Source organism: Alligator sinensis, unplaced genomic scaffold, assembly GCF_000455745.1.
Source record: "Alligator sinensis unplaced genomic scaffold, ASM45574v1 scaffold9_1, whole genome shotgun sequence".
Classification (NCBI taxonomy): domain Eukaryota; kingdom Metazoa; phylum Chordata; order Crocodylia; family Alligatoridae; genus Alligator; species Alligator sinensis.
Genome location: NW_005842304.1, coordinates 1325905 through 1349457, shown reverse-complemented (window position 1 = coordinate 1349457; position 23553 = coordinate 1325905). Strand labels below are relative to the sequence as shown.

At 44.4% G+C, this 23553-nt stretch overlaps 1 protein-coding gene across 1 annotated transcript in view; it reads right to left on the bottom strand.

Annotated features, from left to right (window-relative positions):
• CPNE8 (copine 8) overlaps positions 1 to 23553 on the bottom strand; it is a 185958-nt gene that overhangs the window by 137876 nt on the left and 24529 nt on the right. The window contains exon 3 of the mRNA XM_025209700.1: positions 1828 to 1874. The gene's annotated coding sequence lies outside the window, so the exon portion shown is untranslated. The remainder of the gene's footprint in view (positions 1 to 1827; positions 1875 to 23553) is intronic.

Genomic DNA, 23553 nt, shown 5'->3' with positions numbered 1-23553 from the left:
TTGGATGGAGGTTGGAATGAAGGATGGGAAGGAACTGGAACTGGAGAGATGCAAAGGGTGGAGCCTGATGTTTAGGAATAGTCAGAATTTGGACTAACAAGGGAAAAGTGGTCATTGGTAGAGGTGGTGCTATAGTTAAGGGATAGAGCAAGAAAGATAGCCTCAGGAAAGCCCTACTTCAGTGCAAAGGCAGAACTGCTCTTAAAAGCCTCTAGCTCATCTTCCCAAACCCTGCTCAAGACAATAATCCTGAATTTAGCATAAAAGAAACAAACCAAACTGAGGTAGGGGATTCCTCATGATTCAAGGCTTTTGACAATAATTGTGGTGCCTACTATCAATGAAGTAACATCTGATCTAAACATTTCTGTTTAGCTAACTAAGGGAAGAGGATGACTGTAAATGGAACAAGTAATTCTTTAGCGATTCAGGGTTTAAATAAGACGATATAATGGCCTTTCACAATAACACAGCAGACCTTCACCAATTCTGAAAGAAACTGATGATGAAAAGCATTATGGAGATCTTAGGCTAATTGACAGACTTGTACAATTCCCCTGCTAGATCAAAAACATCTTAGAGCTTCCAATGGGTCACTATCAAATGGACCAAAGAATCAAAGAATAATAGTAAAGTAGGCCTGGATGGGACCTCCAGAGATCATTTAATCCAAGCCTCTGCCTGAGGGAGGATCATCCCTATCCCACACAAATCCTTGTCTAAACTATTAATAACACTATACAGTCAACCCTGTTGCACAACAAGGCCTAGCACCCTAACCTGCCACAGGTAAGGCAGGGGGACAACAATAGCCTACAGTCCATACCAATCTGACAGCAAGGTAAAATTCCTTCCTGATCCCACATGGGGCAATCAATTAGTCTGACCCTAAGTGTAGGAGTAACACCCTTTAGCCAGGAACCTACAGATTAGTCCCAGAAGGAGTATAGTATTATTGGTAATAGTGGTATATTTCAAAATATAATGTGTAAAGTTATCATTTACTAATTTTTACCCAAAATATTTCCAAAATATAAACCAATGGTCTACCTAGCCAGTACTTTGTCACCAATAGTGGCAAGCAGTAAGTACTTTAGAGGGAGAGAACAGAAACAGGGCATGTCTAGCGTGATCCAGCCTCTGTCATACCACCCCTGCCATCAACCATCACTGGTTTAGGGTTCAGGACTGTAGATTGTTGGTCCTGAAAAATCAAATCCTTTAACTGGTGAACAGGCATAACACAAGTATTTTTGCTTCCTTACAGTTTTCCAACAATATCTCTCTGTTGTGTCCAGGAAGGTAAGAGAACACATTTTATTTAATAACAGTGCCCAGAAGGGCATAACAATACATCTGTCCTCTAGAAACTGTTTAGAGACCTCTAACGTATTTAGTATAGTCCACTGAAATTAATGAGGTGCTCTAGAACTGTACCCAACTTCTGAGTGGGTAGGGGCTACATGCCACACCATGCCATGCGATTCCCTCCCACCACCACACCACTCAGTGGGCACCCCAATGCCCCCCATGCATAGTGCCAGCACCCCCCTGCCCCCACTGCACTACATATGCCCCCAAGCATCACTTCAGTGTGCTGGCACTCCCAAGCTATGCAAAGTCACCAGGTCCCCCACAAGCCCCTTCGTCAACGTTGGCTGTATCACTCTGCCCCCATTGTCAGGGATACGAAGCAGAAGGAAGGGGACGCAGTACTCAGAGTGGGAGCCTGGGGGCTGTAAGTTAAACCCTTGGGAACTATACGAGACTGGCAAGCCAACCAGCACTAATTAAAATAATTAAGGGAAAAAAAAACATAAATCTTACCTCTCTCCATTCTTTGCTTCCTATACCTTGTGTATATAAAACACAGACTGTGAAAAGAAAAAATGTTTTGTCATTTAAACAACCTTAAATTTAAACAAATATATTTTGTAATATCTTATATTTCAGTTGAAATTACTAACTAGGACAACACATATAAAAACACTTGCACTTAATTCTTAAGACATGTATCGAGATAGCAGACAATATGGTCTAGTCCTTGCAATACAGAGCTCAGAAAAAGGATAGTTAAAAAATGGGCTGTGATACTACTGGACCTCTTGACACTCCTCAGATGTAAAATTGGATAAAAGCATGGCTTCATTAAAATCAAGTGGAAATAACAGTCTGAATATCCTAGTTAATCTAAGCATAATTACCCTAAAATAAATCTCACTGCCTTCAGGAAAGGAGAGAATTAAAGAGAAAGAAATGGCCGCCCGGGCCTGTTCCAGACCACCCGCCTATGCTGAGCAGCACCAGTGGCCAGGCAGCTGCTGCTGCTCAGCACAGGAGAAAAGCGACCCCTGCCCTTCACCACTGCTGGGCCCTTCTTTCTGCAGCTGCCTGGAGCCCGTGCCTGGGCTGCCCAGCAGCTCCCCTCCACCGCTGTTAGTGCTGTCTCTGGGCCACCCAGCAGGGCAGCAGTGGCAGCACAAAGGAGCTGCAGGGCAGCCCAGGCATGGGATCCAGATGGCTGCAGCAAGAAGGGCCCAGCAGTGGCAAAGGGGAGAGGCTGCTTTTCCCCCTTATGAGGAGCACCAGCTTCTACCCAGCCGCTACCACTGCTGCTGCTGCTCAGCATGGGCAGGCAAGTCTGGAGCAGGAGCAGGGCAGGCTGGGGTTGGGGCTGTGCATGCAGGTTCTGGCTGGTCTGGAGCTGGTCTGCTCTACTGAGTCTGGAGTGGGTGTAAGATGGGCTGAGGTTCAGGCTATGCACGTGGGTCCCTGCCAGTACCACAGGGCTGGGGCCAGTGGCAGCAGCAGCCGGAAAGAGCCACTGCTGCCTGGGCTACCTAGTAAGGCAATCCAGCCACGGAGCCACCCAATCCCACTGCATATCCAGGGGGCAGTGGGACATACCATGGGCCAGACAGTGCCTGGGCCAGGCAGGATAGAGGGACCCACCATGGGCTGGACAAAGTCCCTCCGTGGGCCGGATCCGGCCTACAGGCCCCATTTTGCCCACCCCGGGGTAGATGGAATCTCTATTCTACTATAAATAACACATAAGTGATGCAATGTTTAATATTTATAACTTTTTAACTAAGATGCCCATAAACATAAAATTTGTTTAAAATAGTTTATGTTGTCTCAGCAATGTAAAGCAATCCAGCAAATTAAAAAAGGAGGAAGAAAAAATAAACAGAAGTGAGGTTCTTGTGTCTTTATGAGCTGTTCCTAACTGCATTTACAGCATAATTCTGCTTCTTGTAACAGACTCCTCACCTTCGCAAATAATTTCTCCGCGTTACTTTGTATACTCTTAACCAGTTGAGAGAAAGAATCACAAAGGAAGAAGGATTGGAATTGGGCCTTGTGTGCACTACTGCATACAGTAAAAGTTATCCCATATACACTGAATTTAGGGAACTCATCTGCATCAAAGAGCTTTACAAATTAACTAGAATATGCACTACAATCTTGAAATAAACTGAAGCCAGCAACTGAAAAGCAATCTATCCCTAATGCAGACACCCTTCTAAGTTACAGAGATATGCTATAACTTTTCTTGGAAACAAAGAAACAAACTTTTCTACTCCAAGAAATTTCTCTCATAAACCCCAAAAAGACAGACCAGAGCTGAGCAGAGTAGGAGTGGATGAGGGCTGCCCACTGCGGGCTCAAGGCTCCTCTCCCTGCTGCCTTCCCACCCGGGAACCCCACGCTGGCCATGCACCCCGACTGCCCAACAACAGTAGGGGGCAAAACTCCACACTGCCGCTGCCCCCATTGCTGCTGGGTGAGCAGGGGGCACGTTGCTGGCATGGGGTTCCCAAGGGAAAGGCAGCAGGGCAGGGACCCAAGCCTACAGTGGGCAGCCCAGATTTGCCCTGCCCCATGCACAAACCTGAGGGGCATGTGCCACCCTATGCCCCCCAACGGGGCGCATGCAACAGCAGGGAGCTATTCCCCCCTCCCCAGTCAAGCCGCCTGCAACTCCATCCTGCTCCCCACTCTGACCCCAGGCCCCATGCACCACCCCGGCTGGGCAGCGTCCCCAGCCCCCGCCCCACTCTCTCCCTCACTACAGAGACCTTGATCTGCATACCTCCATGACTCCTCCCCTCCCTCATAGACTTACCTGCAGGGAGCTGCTCTCCACACTGCCTGGCTGTATTCCCAGCCACATCCATGTGTGCAGGTGCACACATGATTGTGAAGGCCCCTGCATCTTGCTCCCAGCAGCCCCAGGAAGGCTAGAACGCTGCCAGCTTGCAAAGGGAAACCTGGATCCCCACACGATATCGAGAATCCAGGACAAATGCTGTCCCAGAGTCATGCAGCCCAGGACCGGAACTTGAGGTTCCCATTTCAGGACTGTCCCACCCAATTAGGGACAGATGGTTGAGTTTTGAACACCAAAGAATAAAATCCCACTTCTGAAGTTAAAGAAACCCATTATGCTGACTTCAGTGGAAACAGGATCACAATCTCTAAATTGGATTTTCTTTATGTTGCAAAGAAATATTTTTTGCTCCATGCTATGTCTGCAGTAGATCATAGTGAAAAATGGAATGAAAAAGGTGGAAGCAGAAACTTCCATAAGCACAGAAGAAGGACCATGCAGGATCAATGTGTTAAAACATTTTATTAAGGGAAGAAAGGAGAAGGTTATGAGAAAAGAACTTATATCATAACTGTGTTTATGAGAAATGTTACTCCTCAGATTATACCATAAGATAGCAATACAGGTCTGGAAACAGCTCATTAGTTATGTACTACTGCAGAGCCAGCATAATTATTTTGAGAGTAAGCATGGGTTGGAGATTAGAACAGAGGATAGGGAATCAGTATTTCTGCCTTGTTTTTTCTGATTTTGCCACCAACGAACCAGGTGATATGTTCAAAGTCACGTAAGTGCATAATTTTATAGCCTCCATCTTAGAAACTCAAACATTAACTAGTTTATCTTCAGACTGTCCCAAAAAGGAGGAACACATTAAGAGGAATAAACAAGTAGGTTGGATGAAAAACAAATATAGGAACAGATGGTGAAACAGCTAAAAAAAAAACATTACAGGGTTGCCTAAAGCAGGGGTGTCAAAGTCAAATGACAATGGGCTAAATCAGGACTATGGGGTTCCTCATGGGCCAGGATCCACACTGAAGGGCTTCTGGTAGATTGAGATCACACCTCTGGATCTGGCTCATAGGGCTTCTCACCACTCCTGCCAACATTACTGAGTCAGCAGCAGAAGTCAGAAAATTAACGCTGCTACCATTGAAATCCTGTTGCTTTGGTGGCTGGAGCCATTGCATTAGCATAGTCAGCACCTGTGGGTGAATGCCACAGATTTTAATCACCAGCAGTAACCAAAAATATGAGGTTTGGCAGCAGCACTCACCCCATGGATACTGGCCACACTGACACTGCAGCTCTGGCAGCCACAATAATAGGGTTTCAGCAGCGGTAGTATTAAGTCCTTTGCTACTGGCAGCCACAGCAAAAAAGATGACTCTGAAGACCAGATCCAACGTCTGTCTATATGTTTGACACCACTGGTGTACAGGTTTTTGAGAGTTTTTGGCAACTCAGTACATTTACTCAAATTGGTGCCAAGATATTTCCTTGACAACATTTAATTTTTTGTGCACACCTTCACATACATACACACCCTGCACTCCCACCCCATCACTTCTTTAAAATAATGATATTGATAAGTCACATGGTCTCATCAATTTCTTCCATTCCCATGTACACTTTCTTGCATATTGGATTTCTATTGCAGTTATGATCATTTTCATATTTTTCAATATTTTAAATATCAGTGCCTAAGAATATAAGTACACAATTAATTTTAAAGTGTTCCTTGCTTCCAGCATAAAAATTCCAACATAAAAACTGAATATGTTCATTTTGCTGCATCCTTATATCTAAGATTTCAGATGCAAAATTGTTTATTACTGTAATCTTAATTGCAGATACAACTGACATCAGTGGAAAGCAATTGTTCTTTGCATACACTTGAACATTTTTTTGTATCAAACCACCAAATAATCTTTGGAATACCTTCATTGGCCTAACCACCTCAATCTTGAAAGCAATGTAAAGGAACAATTAGGAACAGAACTAAAAGTAACTATAAAACCCCTGCTATATCAGGCAACTCTCTCATGTAATCCCTTTAAACTGATCAAGCTGCATCTTAAGGCAAACTGGATTTCTTGTCCCTAACCTTCCTTTTTAAAGGTTGATACAGACCTCAACACTTCGGTGGTTAGAAGCCTTCTATTTTTCAACCCAGGTTTATAAATAACAACTTAATATCTGATTACTCATGTGTCATAATTAGTCCTATAAACAACTCTTGCCTTCCTGCCTTACCAAGGGGCAACAACACTATCCCCTCCTAATGTTCACTTTTCTAGACTAAATATGCAACTTATTCAGGCTTCTTCCGTAAGGAAGGCTGTTTAATCCCATGACACCCTAGTAGACCTTTTCCGTTTCAGTTTGAATTCATCTTTTGGACATGGATGACCAGAACTGTATAACACATTCCAAATAAGATCCAACCAGTTCCTGCTTATATTATGGCATGAATACTTACTTATCTCAACTAGAAATACCATATTTTCTTGCATACATGCCTGGAAATAAGATATACACCTTGTTTTTTGAAATATATGACCTTGTTCTTCAAAGGGCACATTGCTGAATTTCTTTAGGACATCTTAAATGGGGTCTATTGCAATGTTGTATATTCTTGTTAAATGGATGTCAAGGGGCTCTCACAGCTCTTTATCTAGCAAGATTTCCACAGTCTCTGGCAATTATGAAGTAGAGAATCCCTCGATTCTTAGTGTAGAGGATGCCGATTATAATATTCTCAAGTCAAATGCTTATTTATTGTAGTCAACAAGTCTTACATCACACAGAACAACAGGACAAAGTCATAGGGCATTATCATAGCATAGGTCATAGTCTTTCTGTGGGGGCAGTGTTTCCATGCTGTTGCCAAACCAGCAGCATAAACATCAGTGAGCATTCCTCAGGCTGAAATTTCATTTGGATCAGCAACAGCATTTGTGGTAACCAGAGGCGTAGTATTTCTGATTGCTGCCTATGTGGATGACTGAACTTCTGACAACATCCATGTTTGATGTGATCTCTGTGCTTACAATGATGGCAGTCGATCAACATTACAGAAAAGATGAGAGTCACAGCTATGGTTCCCATCACAGCTATAGCAGCTTCCCAGGGATGCAGAATTTATTTTGTGCCCTGGTGCTGACATTTTTGGAGAATTCCCTTTGGACTACACTTGGTGAGTCTCAATTGACATCATTTCCATAGATGATGCCTGGATTGCCTTTGAACGGAGAGAGGCAACCTCATGAGCAACTGCTTCTTCTTGAGCAATGGCAAATGTTAAAAAGTTTGCTTGTGAGGAGCATGTACTATAGGGCTCTACCTCAAACCGCCACACAGGTTGATCCTACAGTAGAAGCCCACCAGTAGAAGACTGATACCAAAATTAAAATTCTCAGACAAAGACCAACTCAGCCATGTAAGCAATCCTTTGTTTAACAGATGAATGCATTAGTTGAAATGAAATGACAAGTTGTACAATTAAAAGATCTTTTCCTACTTCCCCATTTCTATATATTCAAGGACTGCATTAGACCTTTTAGCCACCACACAGCACTGACAAATTACCTTATTTACTTAAATCTACGATGAGGTTTCCCTCCCCCCCCCAGCCACACCCCCAATCAGCATGGGTGGGAAAAGGAAACCCCTCGACTTAGATTCATGTACAAAGCAAGGGGGGGGGGGGGGGGGGGGGCAAGGAGGCAGACAGCTGCTGCAGCTTTGACTGTTCCTGAACCTGGGTCAGGGCCAGAGTCCAACACAGCCTCCTGCTCCCTGCCTCTGTTTTACCACTGCACTTCTGCGCCCCCCCCACCGCCCTTCCCCACCTCCCCCCTGTCAAGCACAGCTGGGTCTGGTTCCAGTTGGAGTCCCTCCCGGGCACAGAGCACATAGAAACTCTGTCACCTACATGGCCAATCAGCAGCACTGACGCTGCTGCATGGTCTGGCAAGTGCTGAGCTTCCACGTGCTATGCTCTGGGAGGGAACAGAGCCTAAGCAGCATCTCACAGTAAGCAGGGAGAAACAGAGGCTATGGAGAGCTGGGGGTGAGGGTGCCAGTGACAAGAGGAGCAGGAAGACTGCAGGGGAAAGAGGTGGGGGGGGGGTGAGCTGAGGGCAAGGGGGCCACCTGACTCACCCCTCAGCCACCTGACTATTTTCCCTGCTGTAGCAGTGGGAGAGAAAGATGGTTTCAGGACAATCCTCCAATAATTAGATTCTATACCTGGGTAATTATAACAAATTTATGAATTTTCCATATATAGAACATAATTAGTCAGGGGTCATCTTATATTTAGGGCTGCCTTAAATTCAAGAAAATACAGTAGGTTGAAGTGATTATCTACAATGACTCCTAAACTATTCTCTTAGGGAATCTATACATGAGTATGGAGGCTGCTCCAACCCTCTGAAATTCCAGTGCATCACAGCAGACTCAGTTAAACAAGTCTGCTGGATCATGGTAATTACTGCACTCCAGCAGCCTCCTGCATCTTATGTATCAGCATCCCCATACTTAAAAATGGCAGTGGAGGCATTTGAACTAAGGCTCATCAAATGAAGTTTCTTTCAAGTACCGCCCACCCCACCACCACCACCATTTTTAAGCACTGACACATGAGACGCAGTGGCGCTTTAATTAGAGTGGCTCTCAAAGCCACTCTAATTATTGTGACCCCCGCCCCCCCCCCAGCCCCCCAGGCCCCTTGAGCACATGTAAAAAAGTGTCCCTAGTCACTAGCTTCCAAAACAGTTTTGCTCCTTTCCATAGGTACAGCCATATGTATAGTTTCCATAGGTAGTTTTCAGTTCCCAAATACATTACCTTGCATTAGCTATATTAAATACGTTTGTTAAATTTGTGACTATTTCATCAGATCACAGTTGATTACTTCTCTGTGATAGTTACCAAGGCTGATTATTTACTGCTGCGCTCACTGATACATTTTGAGATCTGCTGGCATGCCTACTTTTGACGCCTATAATGTGTGCCCTGTCAGTTCCACCTAATATAAAATGCAGCAAATCAAAAAAATAAATAAATAAATAAAAAATGGAAAGTAGACCAAAAAGAAGTCAGCATGGTTTAATGGCAGAGTTGCAGAGGCAGTAAGCAGAAAAAAAGGCTTCTTTCAAAAAGTGGAAGTCAAACCTAATGTAGAAAATAGAAAAAGAGCATAAACTCTGGCAAATCAAGTGTAAAACCATAATAAGACATCAGAAAGAATTTGAGGAGAAACTTGCTAGAGACACAAAAAGTAACAATAAAAATTCCTTCGGTATATTAAGTATATTAATTTAAGTACATTAATTCTTTAAGTACCTTAAGTACATTAGAAGCCAGGGAAGACCTGCCAGGGAATCAGTTGGGCCTTTAGTTGATCAAGGTATAAAAGCAGCACTAAAGGTTGACAGGGCCATTGCCAGGAAACTAAATACACCTGGCACAACACCCCAGGAACAACACGTCTCAGTTAAAGGCCAACAACTGTTGATGGCCAACAAGTTGGTCTATCTAGGCAGCACGCTCTCCCATGCTGTTCACATCGATGATGAAGTCAACATGAGACTAGCGAAAGCTAGTGTGGCCTTCCGCAGACTCCGTAAGTTGGTCTGGGACTGCAGAGGCATTGGAATGTCCACAAAAATGCTGATATACAAAGCCATCATTCTCCCAACCCTCCTTTATGCCTGCAAAACCTGGACCGCCTACCAGCGTCATGCCAAGAAACTAAACCACTTCCAGCTGTGCTGCCTGCAAAAGATACTAAAGACCAAGTGGCAGGACAAGATTGCAAATGAGGTGATTGGAAGATTAGCTCTTCCCAGTATTCACACACTACTGAAACTGGCGCAGCTAAGATGGGCCGGCCACCTTTCAAGAATGCCCAACAGTTGCCTGCCAAAGAAAATCTTCTATGGCGAACTGTCAAATGGAGCATGCTCTTGCAGCACATCAAATAAGCAGTACAAGGACATCCTAAAGGTGTCCCTAAAGAGTTTCAGCATCGACCCAGAGTCGTGGGACCTAATTGCTAGCGACCGTCCATCCTGGAGGTCATCAATCCAGAACGAAGCACTGGCCTTCAAGCATCAACATACGGCAGAAGCAATGAAGAAATGCGTGGCCAGGAAAATTAAAACCTTTTGTACCCAGTCCTCATCACTTTCCTGCCCCTGCTGCAGCAGATTGTTCAAGGCAAATATCGGCTTATAAGTCACCTACGTACCCATGTGACCTAGCCTCCACCCCCCTCCTTTCTCTTTCCTATCTCTTTTCTCCTTTTTTTCTGTTTTTTCCCCTCACTGTTTCTTTCCCATTTCTCTTCTCTTCCCTACCCCCTCCCGCTGCATGTGGTCATCTTCGCCTGCGAAGGATAACAATTAAATGTATTCTTTGCATCCATCTTCATTGCGGAAGATGTTAGGGAGGTTCCCTCACCAGGTCCACTCCTCTCCACGGACAAGTCAGTGGAGTTACCCAAACTGAGGTTTCGATAGAGGAGGTCATAGAGCAAATTGATAAATTAAACAGATGCAAAACACCAGGACCTGTTGGCATTCACCCTAGGGTCCTGAAAGAGTTCAGATCAGAATTTGCTAAACTCCTAATTGCACTATGCACTCTATCACTAAAAACAGCCTCAGTACCAAAGAACTGAAAGGTTGCCAATATGACTCCCCCATTTTTTTAAAATATTTTTTAGAGAGGACACAGGGAACTACAGGCCAGTGAGCCTCACTTCTATTCCTAGAAAACTGGTAGAAACAATCTTAAAAAATGTTCAGCAAATTGATGAATGTGACTTGTTGCAGAGGAATCAACCTGACATTGACAAAGAGAAATCATGCCTCGCCAACCTACTAGAGTTCTCCAAGGGTGTCAACAAGCAGGTGGATCAGGGTGATCCAGTTGACACAGTATATTTGGGCTTCCAAAAACCTTTGACAAGGTCCCCCATCTAAGGCTTGGAAGGAAGGTAATCATTGGATTACAGGGAACACCTAGTCACAAATTGGAAACTGGCTTAAAGATGGAAAGCAATGAGTGAGTATAAATGGTGAGTTTTCAGAATGAAAAGAAGTAAACAGTGAGGTCCCCCAGGGATCTGTGTTGGGACCAGTGTTACTTAACATATTCATACATGATCTAGAAAAGGGGGTGAGTAGTAAGATGGTCAAATTTGCAGATAACAAAATTATTCAAAATGGGAAAGACCAAAGCAGACTATAGGGAACTACAGAAGGATCTGGCACTATGGAGCAAATGGACAAGTAAATGGCAGATGAAATTCAATGTAAATAAATGTAAAGTGATGCACATGGGCAAAAATAACAGCTGTTATATCTACACACTATGATGGGCTCTACATGAGCTGTTACCACATAGGAAAGAGGTCTGGGAGTCATTATGGACAGATCGCTAAAAGCCATCCGCTCAGTGCTGAGCAGCCACCAGAGATGAACAAAATGTTAGGGATTACTAAGGGACCTGAAACAAAACTGAAAAGTATCATTATGCCCTTTTCTAAACCCATGGTGCACCCACATCTTGAATACCGTGATGGAGGGGCTTCTATATCTAAACAGCTAAAGAGGATAAGCCAGTCAATTTAAAAAAGAGATCCTTAAGCAGGGACATGATAAGGGTTTACAAAATACTCAATGACAAAGAGAAAGCATATAGGGATTTACTATTTACTACCATATTTACTCAAATATAAGATGCCTCTAAATAACACAACACCCAGTAATTAGACTGTGTACATGAAAAAATTATACATTTGTTATAATTTTCCAGGTATAGAATGTAATTATTAGACGTTTGCCTAGAATTTGTTCCCTTGCCACTGCTACAACAGGGAAAATAAATCTGGGGGGTCAGATGGGCCCCTTGCCCTCTACCATCCCCCCATAACTTCTTCCTCTTGCAGCCCCTTTCTCCCTTCCTTACCATCACACCCTGCTCTCCCTGAGCACATGGAAATGAGGTGCAAACTTGAAAACGCTGACCTTGAAATAACCTATTTGTGGCAATTTGCATATAGGCAAATTACTATATATACACTCATAGATTTAGTTCATCCAGAATTGATATGGTTTACCCTTTTTGAAACTGCTTCAAGTTTTAGCACGTGTACTCCATAAACACACTTTTAAGCAGCATAGTACAAACAGTGGATTACATTAGTCCAAAGCCAAAAGGTCCATGATTTATCATGTAGTTCATTAGACTGGGCCCCAGCTGTCAACAGCATTTCAATCCATGGTGACCCCACAGCTCAGCATTGCTCAGTACGCGTGTACACTTCAGATGCCACACCACAAAGGATCCATGTGCTAATTACCACTCCCCAATACACACACACACGACTGGACTCAGGTATTCTTGTCACGAGTCCTGGGATCTTCCAAAAATGTATATGCAGATGAGGCACAGGACAGCCTTGTTCGACTCCACCTCATGGAGAGCAGGGCCACACTAATCATATGTGACAGACTTAGACAGAGGGTGACACAGGGTTTCTGGGAGAGCTGTTCTTACGTTCTCATGGTATTAGATGCTTTGAACAAACTCAAGTATATCATATCAATCAGACACAATCTTTTCAAAAACAGATGTGTTTGACAAGAGCAACCTCCCTTTAAGCACCCTGGCTAACAGTTATATTTTGACTTCCTAATTCTTTGCTGACAATCCCAAATTTACTGTTGTATTATTTTACCAGAAATCAACATCAAATTAACAGATCTACAGTTGCCTAAGATGTTCCTTTTATCCTTCTACATTTTCCAATATTGGCAATGCTTTAGAGAGCTGCTCAACTCATTCTTTTAAACTCCTTGGTTATAACTTATCAGGACTTGTTAAATCACAAACCATTTCATTTTGGCAGATAACTTGCATGTATCTCTTTCAGAGGATATAAACATTATTTTATATATAATAGGATTATGATATAACTTTATATACATATAGACATAGCCAAAATTGGAGCCTGGAGTCAAAACCAGAAAATCAGCAAGAACTTTGCCTTTGCCTGGACAAGGATATTGTAGGCTGGGCCTGACTATTAAGGGCTGGAGTGGGTTCCCCTGTGGCTTCAGGGGATTGCTGTCCTGACTCTCTCTCTTATCTCAGCTGGGACTAAGCATTATTTTGGGCTTTTTGCAGATGCTACTTGTTCAGGGAATGAATTGCCCTGGCACGCTAATTGTGGCTGACTACGTTTGGAGCTTGGCCCTGGCCTCATTATAGTCTATTTCCTATAGAAAACCTAGGAAAATGTTATTCTGGTAAGAGTTCTGAGAGATGTTCAGGCAGACATCTCCAAGTTGAAGTCACCTAGGATGAGATAATGTTTCTTCTTGCACAACATCAAAAAGTGTTTAGGGAGCTGGTCATCCTGTTCTGAATTTAGGTAATTTGTAACGCATGCAAGACCAGTATCCAATCTTGAAATGTTATTATAGTTTAACTAGTAAAACTGAAGAACCTAGGATTCCAAAGTGTGTCTGTATTGTATTTATGATGTACAGTGCCATCTCTATGCCCTTCCCCCTTTCTATTCTTACAGAATAAATTGTAATAATAAAATGTTAACATTCTGGTGGATTAGGTCTTTTAACTGTTTGTTCAGTAATACTAACCCTACCATATTTATCATGCATGAACATCTCCAACTTTTGTTTAATACTTTATTTTTTAATGCTAGGAGTCTAACAAATTAAAAATGTGTTCCCAACTTGTTCTTTTGTGCTTCAATTTCTTATATTCACATTGCCACAGAGCTACTTTACATATGGATTCATCTGCACGATCAAGTCCTCCCCTTTATAGTTAGGGTAAAGACTCCCTGACAATGGACATTAATTTATCAAAAGATTGGTACTGACCACTTATATGTAGCCTGTCCAAATTATACAAACCCTTTTCCATAATGGTGCCTTAATGTTCCACAAAAAACAAAACTGTTCCTCTTCACCAATTACTGAAACAACTGTTCTGCCCAATATCGTCTGCCTTCTCCCACTTAAAGGAGGAAGAGAATTTCTAAGACAATAGTTTAAGTGTTCCTGTTCTTAAATTCCTGAAGTCGTCCAGGATCTGTGGAATGATGCTTGGCAACCTACTTTGTGCCACTGTGAACTACTGACAAAGAAATCTCGCCTGCTAACCGCAAAATATTTTTACTTCCTGAGATGCCCTTCATCTTGGTTTCCATGAGGCACTAAAAACTGTCCTGCAGTCCTCCCTCCTTCTGTTCCTTATAGAATGTCCTATTTGCTGTCCTTAGCATAGAGTTCTCAATGAAGAGTCACCTGTTTTCTTGGGCTAGTAGTGGAGGATCGACTGGGCTTGTTTAGGTCTTTCTGGTTTAAACTGAGCAAATCAATCAATTCTTCCACCTGTAAGTCTTTTCTTTCTATTGCTTCTTGCAAAACATTCAATTCAGATGTCTTATTTGGTGTCTGATAGTAACTTGATACTACTAACTGGCAAGATTCTACTTCAGGTTCCACTTCTGGTGACAATTCCCGTCTACCCCTAACTTGACTGCCTTTGCTTTCAAAAATCTACTCTGGTATTGGCCAGATCAGTCCATACTCCTGGTTACTTTTGACTCAAAACTGAAACATTTAGCTATAAAAAGCCTCTTGTAGGAACAAGAGTTGAAGCCAGGTCTCCTTCTTCTTGGAATAAAGGTACTATCAATTGAGCACCACACTAGAGATTAGCTTTCCTCCAAATATACCAGACACCAAGCTTGAACATGTAAACCAGGAACAAAGGGTACACCTTTTAAATCTCACAATGCAAGTTGTGCCATGGAGTAATAAAATCCAATTAACTTGATAAAAAATGAAATATTTAAACCAACCCTAAACTTTAGGCAAGTATAAAGCACTGTTCCTGGATCAATGGAATCTAGATAAGATTGACTCAAAATAGCTCCTGGTTCCTTACCGTCCTACTGAGATGGTAAGGAAATGAGGTTGCTGAGTGTTCACCCTGTTTTATAGCTTTGCCTTCCAAATGTTCAAGAACTCTGATGGGAGGAGCAAGAAGGAGCATAACAGCACTCCAGAAAGCTTCATCTTAAAAAAGTTCTACCATCCAAGCTGCAACACCAACAAATGACGTGAATCAGAACGCGACAGAGCCAACTGAAGAACCACAATGTTTCCACAAAGTTCTTCATTTTCTGGAAGCCCAAAATGAGACCACTGGGTTCTGATTTGCAGAAGGGCTGGGCACTCACAACTTCAAAAAAAGTAATATTTTCATGTGTACAGTACTGTAAAAATGCTAAGCACTCTGGGAAAAAAATGGAAATATCTAATACTTTGCAACTATGCAACAAGTAAGGTATAAGGCTACTACTTTGAATGCAATGGACAAAAAGACATCTATCAATTCAATGATCACTGTACATCACATATATTGAATAAGGCAGCAACCCTTTAAGATACAATACTATTTTTATTCCCAGTTAAAATCTGTTTCATAGGATAGTATACAGCCAAGGGGCTGCAGATGTAAACTGAATCTGGACAGTTCCTAAACTGTTGATGCTTGATTTTACAACCATAACATTCTTTTGATTTAATTTCCTAATTTTTTTTATAGAAGCAAATCAAAGTTTTATACCATACTGATTTGTCATCGGCAGAACCTTTAGATCCACCATCTGTACCTTTTCCACTAAGTAACTGGTAGAAACAATTGGTGATTATCTGTGTACCAACCCACACATGGGGAAGTGAGAAACTTTGTTTCCCCTATGGATTCACAGCTACTTGATAGGCATAAGCAGAGTAAAGTTCAAGAATTACAGTTCAGTTTCAAGTTCTGTAAGGAAACAGGTTACGAAACCTGCTCTCTGTCTCCTCACCTCCTATAACTCCTAGCTTACTTCAGCCCCCTGATCCCCTACAAAACAAGCTGCTCATCTTCCTCCCCACTACAGGTGCATCAGCAAGAAGGAAATCAAAATTGGAAGACTGTTGTCAGATTTTACACCACTACAGTCACAAGCAGCAAGGACAAGCAATTGCTTCAGAAGCTGCTCAACCCTTGCAGCGTGAGTATATATTTAGTTATTCTGTGGGCATGAACAGCATTCATTACAGATGGAATCTTCAGTGAAAAATGCTGGTAGCCTGGACTGATCCTCTACTAACTCTGGACAAAGTACTGTTTTCCAAAGCCTATAAGCTAGACAAGTTTAAGCAGATTTTCATAGGGACAGTAAAAAATCCTCCCTGTCCTCACACCAAATTTCAAGTCCATACTTCAAAGCACAGATAGTTAACACTGTAATATTGTGTGTCAACATAATATTATGTGTCAAATAGCTTGGAAACCAATGATGTTAAATCCAAGATACTGTATTTTGGGAATGAAAGGAGAAAACGAGTTGGGGGTTTTTTTTTGTTTTGTTTTTGTTTTTTTTTACAGAAAAAGAAATTAGAGATTGTGTCCTCCTTTAAAAGCCTTGGAACCTATTTCAATAAAAATAATAAACGCATAAAAAACAAAACAAGCCTGGAGTGAAGTTTTATCATTCTTATATAATATAGGGCTTAGTCTGTCCGTCTGTCTGTCTGTCTGTAACGCTCTTGGAGCACGCCAATTGGTTAGTGAAACAACCAATCAGAGTGCAGAATGCCGCCAAGATGGTGTGGATGGAGGGACAGAGCAGGGGGGCAAGGCCAGTGCTGATTGCCTCATCCCTCCCCCCCCAGCCCTCTTCCTCGGAGTCTGGAGCACTGCCTTGATGGCAGGGATGAAGCCGGGAGGTGAGGTCAGCATTGCTGGAGGCAGCGGCAGCACAGGGTGCTGCGGGAGGGAGACAGAGGGGCAAGCTCCTGCTCCCCCCCCCCCCCCCCCCCCCCACCTGCTCCTGGGAGATGGTGGCGGCATGGGATGATGGGTGGCAGCACTCCATCCCCGTCCCGCCCTGCACCCCCCTCATCATTCTTGATGGGCAATTCACTAGTTTTACAATAATGATAGAAGGATGGTATTGGCAGCACTAAAGGTCTACAGACCTAAAGTAGAGTCCATTTTATTGTATGGAGTGGAACTATAGATTTATGGTTCATTCAGTCAGGTATGCTTCCCAGGACGGTTCCAAAAGAAAAAAGCCAGCTTTTCCAGTGAAAGTTAGAGCCATGATTCTTTCCAACCTCAATCATAGTATATATATATTTTTATCCAGGCAGATCTGCTACAGATCTCAGTCTATGTTGATGATCTTAGGCTCTGTCAAAGTCAGCACATGGTAAAATTGTATAAAAGGCAAAAAAATCTCACTTTGCCTCCGACTACTTCCTGCTCTTGGGGACCCAGTGGGTGTCTGTGGGGTTCTAGTGCCAATCAAGCAACATAGAGACTGCCAAGTGCATTGTATCTTTTCATGGTGGCCAAGAACAGCAGCTTCAGCAATGAAGATGCAATGAGGAGATGCTAGGAAGGAGGTTCACATCTCCCCTTGAGTTTAGGATCTAAGTCAAGGTTGGGATGGGGGAGGAGAAGGTAGATGTGCATGGGTGATTGCTGTTGCCGGGCAGGTCAGGGTGGAAAGGAAGAGCTGAGCAACCCCATGAGAAGTCTCAGTGTGGGTTCCCGTGGCATTTAAGAAGTGCCATTTTGTCAGTGAACCAGGCTTTATTCTTTTATTCAGCAACAGAAGGAAGGGTTGAAGGAGGAGAAGTACCTACCAGAGCACAGCATGGGGTTACACCTGCGGGGGGGGGGGGGGGGCCTGCGGGTGGAAATGGGGGGGGCGCCCCCGGGGGGGGGGGGGGGGGGTCCTCTGAGTGATTGCAGAAGGTGTAGTGCAAACTGCTCAGCAGGCAATACAATGCTCACATATATTTATCTTCAGAATATATCTTCAGAAGATATCTGAATCTTTGTGGCCAGGTATTAAAAAGCTGCCCAAGGGAAAGGGAAGAAGAGTGGGGGCAAGATGAGTCGCAGTGGCATGACGGGTGGCAGTGTCTGCTAGAGGGCTGAGAGACGGAGAACCCTAACAAGGAGCCTGAGGCTCCCCGTTACTTTAAGAGAACACCAGCAGTAATGAGAGCTCCAGATAGGATAGTCTGCTCCTTAAGTAGCCTGTTCTTCTGCTACTCTTAGGTACTTTAGGCTGGCAATGCTTCCTACAGAGCTTGCTGCTCTGCAGTAATACAATAGGGCAGAGACTGCTTGGGACAGCAGAGGGCTTACTGCAAAGCTAGTTGAATTGCAGAAGTACCAGGGAGCAAGGGTATAGCTCCTAGCTCCACAACTGTAAGCTGCTCTGGAGGTCAGCTAGCCAGCCCAAAAGACAACACCTGTGGGGGCTGGAGGGCAGAGAGCTGAGCTTAGGTAGCATATAAGCTCAGGGTTTGTGCCAAGCAGGCAGTTTGTCCCTGCAAGCTGCCAGGGGAAGGGCTACTCTATGATGACTGTAGCTAGGAGACTACCTGGGGACCCACTACCCTACAGACTAAAAGGAAAGAGCTGAGAGCTTGCAGAAGATATAAAAGTTTAGTTACACCTGGAGGGCTTACCCTTTTAGTATAGTTTAAACCAGAGGAGGGAACGGGATTAACAGGGTAGGATGGAGGTCCCAGTGGTGCCTGAGGGACAAGTGTTTGTGGTGAGTCTTTCCAGGGGCCAAGCTCAGCATGTGAATAGACGTTGACCAGGAAGGGGTCAGAGCCTAGGTCAGAAAAGACCATTGCCTGAGAGGGCTGAGAATCAGGATGGGGCCAGGGTCCTAAAGCCCAAGAGAGCCAGAAGTCTGAGAGGCACAGAAAAAGGACCAAAGGCCCATGCTGAGAGGCTGAAACCATAGCCCTTGAGCAGTTGAGACCAAGGCTGGAGGCCCAGACTGATAAAGACAAGACAACAGCTGGAGCCCAGAAGTCAGTTCCGGCACAATGGACCTAGGCAGAAAGGTCCAGTAAGAGAAACAGGGTAGAGGCTGAAAAGGATGAGATCCCAACTAGGGACAAAGGCCTAGAGTGGCCTGATACAGGACAGGTGCTGAGTGCCCCCTGAAATGACTAAGTAGTAACACCTGTAAGGCATGGGCATGGCTGTAGGGGAGGTCAGAAGCCATGAATAACCCTAGAGGTGAGTAGCATCCTAAAAGGCATGGATGGGCCAGGAGGCCCAGAATTAATGTCTAAAGACAGAACAGAGGCAGGTGGGGTTTGTAAGTAACCTTCAGACTGGGGAAAGAATGAAGGCTCAACTCTGGGACCCAGGGACAGCCACCCTTACTCCCAAATGCAAAGTACTAACAGCAAGGGTACTGAGAGCACCTGGGTACCTGGTGGGCCAGCATAGACAAGAGTCCTGAGGTAACCAGGGGACATCATGGCCATTCCTGGGACCTGCTACCAGAACCCTGAGGACAGGAAGACCATTGCAATGCATTCTACAGCTTAATTTTCATGATGATGTCTCAGAGGGTGTCGAGACCAAAGGAGAGGGAAGTGGCTCTAGAGCTTGCACACAGAGAAAACACAGCTGTTGGTGTCTATTAGGGGGACACTCTTGGAGTCCCCAGGAAGGGACCACTGACCTATTATAAGCTGTTCACTCTCTGATAGGGTCAAACATTTCACTACCTCCCTAAGTGTTCCCACAACAGGAAACCTTATAGAACAGCACCATGCTTAGCACTCATCTTTTAATTTTAAAAGTAAGGTTTTTAAGAGGTGGAGAAGTGAAAGTCAAGTTTACCCAATTCTTTCCCAGAAACAAGGTGAGGCATTTTATGCCAAATGCTTGTCTGACAGCTTTTATTGGACCAATACTGGTTGTCCAATAAAAGATACCACCAAAAGAACCCCCAACCTTTTCCTTGCATACTTTCTGGACCATTGTGGCTACAACACCACTCTTATCCAACTATCATTACTTATGGAGTTCTCTCAGTCACACATTTCTCTTATAATTGATGCTACAGGGAGCAACAGCACATTCATGCAAACTGATACTGGTCAAATAGTGTTGACTATGACAGTATCAACAGATGAGCAAAGGACACTGGAAATAGGAAACAGACTGAGGGTAGAGAACATCCCAAGACCATGTTATTCTGCTCCTAAGAGAAAAATGCATGTCCAAAAAATGCGTATGTCATGGAACAGATAAAGGCTAAAGTGGAGACTAAACTTAGATTAGCAATGTGACTCAAGGACAACAAGAAGATCTTCTTTACGTACACAGGGAACAGGAGGAAAACAAATGGGAGTGTGGGGCCATTGGTCAACAACTCAAGAGAGTTGCTTACCGGCACCCAGGAGTAAGCTGAACTCCTGAATGATTACTTCACCTCGGTCTTTCACTGGACCAAGGGGAAAACAATGCCAGGTAGAGTACAGGATGAGCACGATAGGAATAACTGCCTTCCTACTATTGTCGTAGAATTAGTGTATGACCAATTTTAAAAAATTAGACATATACAAGTCAGTGGGACCAGATGATCTTCATCCAAGAGTGCTGAAGGAGCCAGCCGAAGTCAACACGGAACCCCTGGCGAAACTCTTCCACAACTCATGGTGCTCTGAAGAAGTCCCTGAGGACTGGAAAAGGGCCAATGTTGTGCCCATCCACAAGAAGGGCAGGAGAGAGAACCTGGATAACTATAAGCCAATCAGCTTAACTTCCATCCCAGGGAAAATCCTAAAGAAGTTCATCAAGGAGTCTATCTGCAATAAGCTTGCAGAAGATAAGATTCTGAATGACAGCCAGTATGGCTTTGTCGTAGGCAGGTCTTGCCTTACCAACCTCATCTCCTTCTATGACCAGGTAAGTCGCTGGACACAAGAGAGCAGGTTGACATTGTATACCATGACTTCCAAAAGGCCTTTGATATAGTATCCCACGATGTCCTCATGAGAAAATTGGAAGATTGTGGGCTTACCTCTGAGTCAGTCAGGTAGGTAAGAAACTGGCTGCAGGATAGGACCCAGAGAGTCATAGTGAATAGATCTGTATCAGCCTGGCGAGAAGGGGGCAGCGGTGTCTCACAGGGGTCGGAGCTTGGTCCAGTACTTTTCAATAACTTTATTAACAATGTGGATGTGGGGGTGAAGAGCTCACTGGCCAAGTTCACGGATGACACCAAGTTATGGGGAAGCATGGTTACGCTTGAAAATAGGCTACAGATACAGGTGGACCTAGACAAGCTAGCCTGTTGGGCGGATCAGAATCTGATGAAGTTCAACATCGAGAAATGTAAAGTGCTCCACCTCGGGACAAGCAGCCCCCAACAAACCTACAGGCTTGGTGGGACCAAACTGACTAGCACCACAAATTAAAGGGACCTGGGGGTAATAATAGACCACAGTATGAATATGAGCTGGCAGTACAATGCTGTAGCTATTAGGGCAAATAATACCCTGGCATGCATCAATCAATGCATCTCCAGCAAAACCAAGGAGGTGATTCTTCCACTCTACTCAGCACTGGTGAGAACACAGCTAGAGTACTCCGTCCAGTTCTGGGCACCACACTTTAACAAGGACATGACCAAGCTTGAGAGAGTTCAAAGAAACGCCACCCATATGATCAGAGTCTTACACGGCAAGCCATACGAGGAAAGGCTGAGGGATCTGGGACTCTTCAGCCTGAAGAAAAGAAAGCTGAGGGGGGACCTGGTAGCAGCTTACCACTACACTAGGGGAGTACACCAAGGGCTCAGTGAGCAACTATTCACCAGGGCACCCGAGGGGAAAACCAGGAGTAGTGGCCATAAACTCCTGGAAGACCGATTCAGGCTCAACATTAGTAAAAATTTCTTCACGGTCAGGGTATCCAGACTGTGGAATAAGCTCCCTCCAGAGGTGGTGCAATCACCTACTCTGGAAATCTTCAAGAGGAGACTAGACAGTCACCTTGCTGGGGTCACCTGACCCCCAGTTATCTTTCCTGCTTGGACCTGATGATCTTCCAAGGTCCCTTCTGCCCTTACAATCTCTGAATCTATGGCAGGGTGAACATTTGCCTTTCATTTCAAAAGACGTATCATGAAACTGAGACCCTAAACATTCTTACAGAGCTACTAACAACTCTAGTCCTCTGGCAAGGCTTCTTGAATGTCGCAAGAATGCATGTAAGCACTTGGGTCCCCATATCAGGTACAAGGAGCACAGGCTGTAATGAAAATGGATCTGGGGGGCCAGAGGGAACACACAGGAGTTCACCTGCTTTAGGGTGTGCTGGCTACAATTACATGTCCTACTGAACCACGTGGAATGAAGAAATATAACTGGTTGAACAATTAGGTGGTGGGGATCCTAAAATTGGTTCTAATCCAAACACTTAATAGTATCCTATTGGGTAAAGGGCTAAAGCCCTTGACTTCAGAAGGGCCAACTTCAATGAGCTTAGGAGACTAGTGGGGGAGGCACTAAGGGCCCAGAAGGCAGAGGAGATGGGAGTCCACGAAGGATGGTCGTACCTTAAAGGGGCGATCCTCCAGGCCCAAAGGATAACAGTCCCTGAGAGAAGCAAGGGGGGTAAGAGTGCTCAGAAACCCCCTTGGCTCAGCAAGGGCATTCAGCAATGCCTGAGGACTAAAAGGGCGGCGTACAACCAGTGGAAGGGAGGAGCTATCACCAAGGAGGAGTACTCCTCCTCGGCCCTGGAGTGTAGGAGGGCTATTAGGAAGGCCAAGGCAGAGATGGAACTCAGGCTAGCGTCCAGGATTAAGGACAACAAAAAGTCCTTTTTCAAGTACATTGGGAGCAAGAAAAGGGCACCAGGCAACGTAGGGCCCTTGCAAGACACAAACGGTAATCTGGTGGCCACGCCACACAAGAAAGCTGATATTTTTAACAGTTTCTTTGCCTCTGTTTTCCTGAACAGGGACCAGGATATCCCACCTACCAGAGGTAGGGACAATTTTGGGGAAAGCTCTCTCAAGCCTTCAGTCAGCACAGATGTAGTTAGAGATCTTCTGGAAGGGCCAGACATTTTTAAAGCTGCAGGTCCAGATGCCCTCCACCCAAGGGTGTTCAGGGAGCTGGCAGGGGTCATTGAGGAGCCCTTGGCCCAGCTGTATGAGCATTTGTGATCATCTGGCCAGGTGCCAGGGGATTGGAAACTGGCTAATGTGGTCCCTATTTTTAAGAAAGGGAGTAAGGAGGACAAGTAATTATAGGCTTGTAAGCCTCACTTCAGTGCTCGGCAAGATCTTGGAGAGAGTCATCAAGGAGCACATCTGTGGGGCGCCTGCAGGGGAGATCATGCTCAGGGGCAATCAGCAGGGGTTCGCCAAAGGCAGGTCTTGCCAGACCAACCTGATTGCCTTTTACAACCAAGTAACTAAATCCTTGGATGATAGTGTCGCTGTGGACATAGTCTTTCTAGACTTTAAGAAGGCCTTTGACACT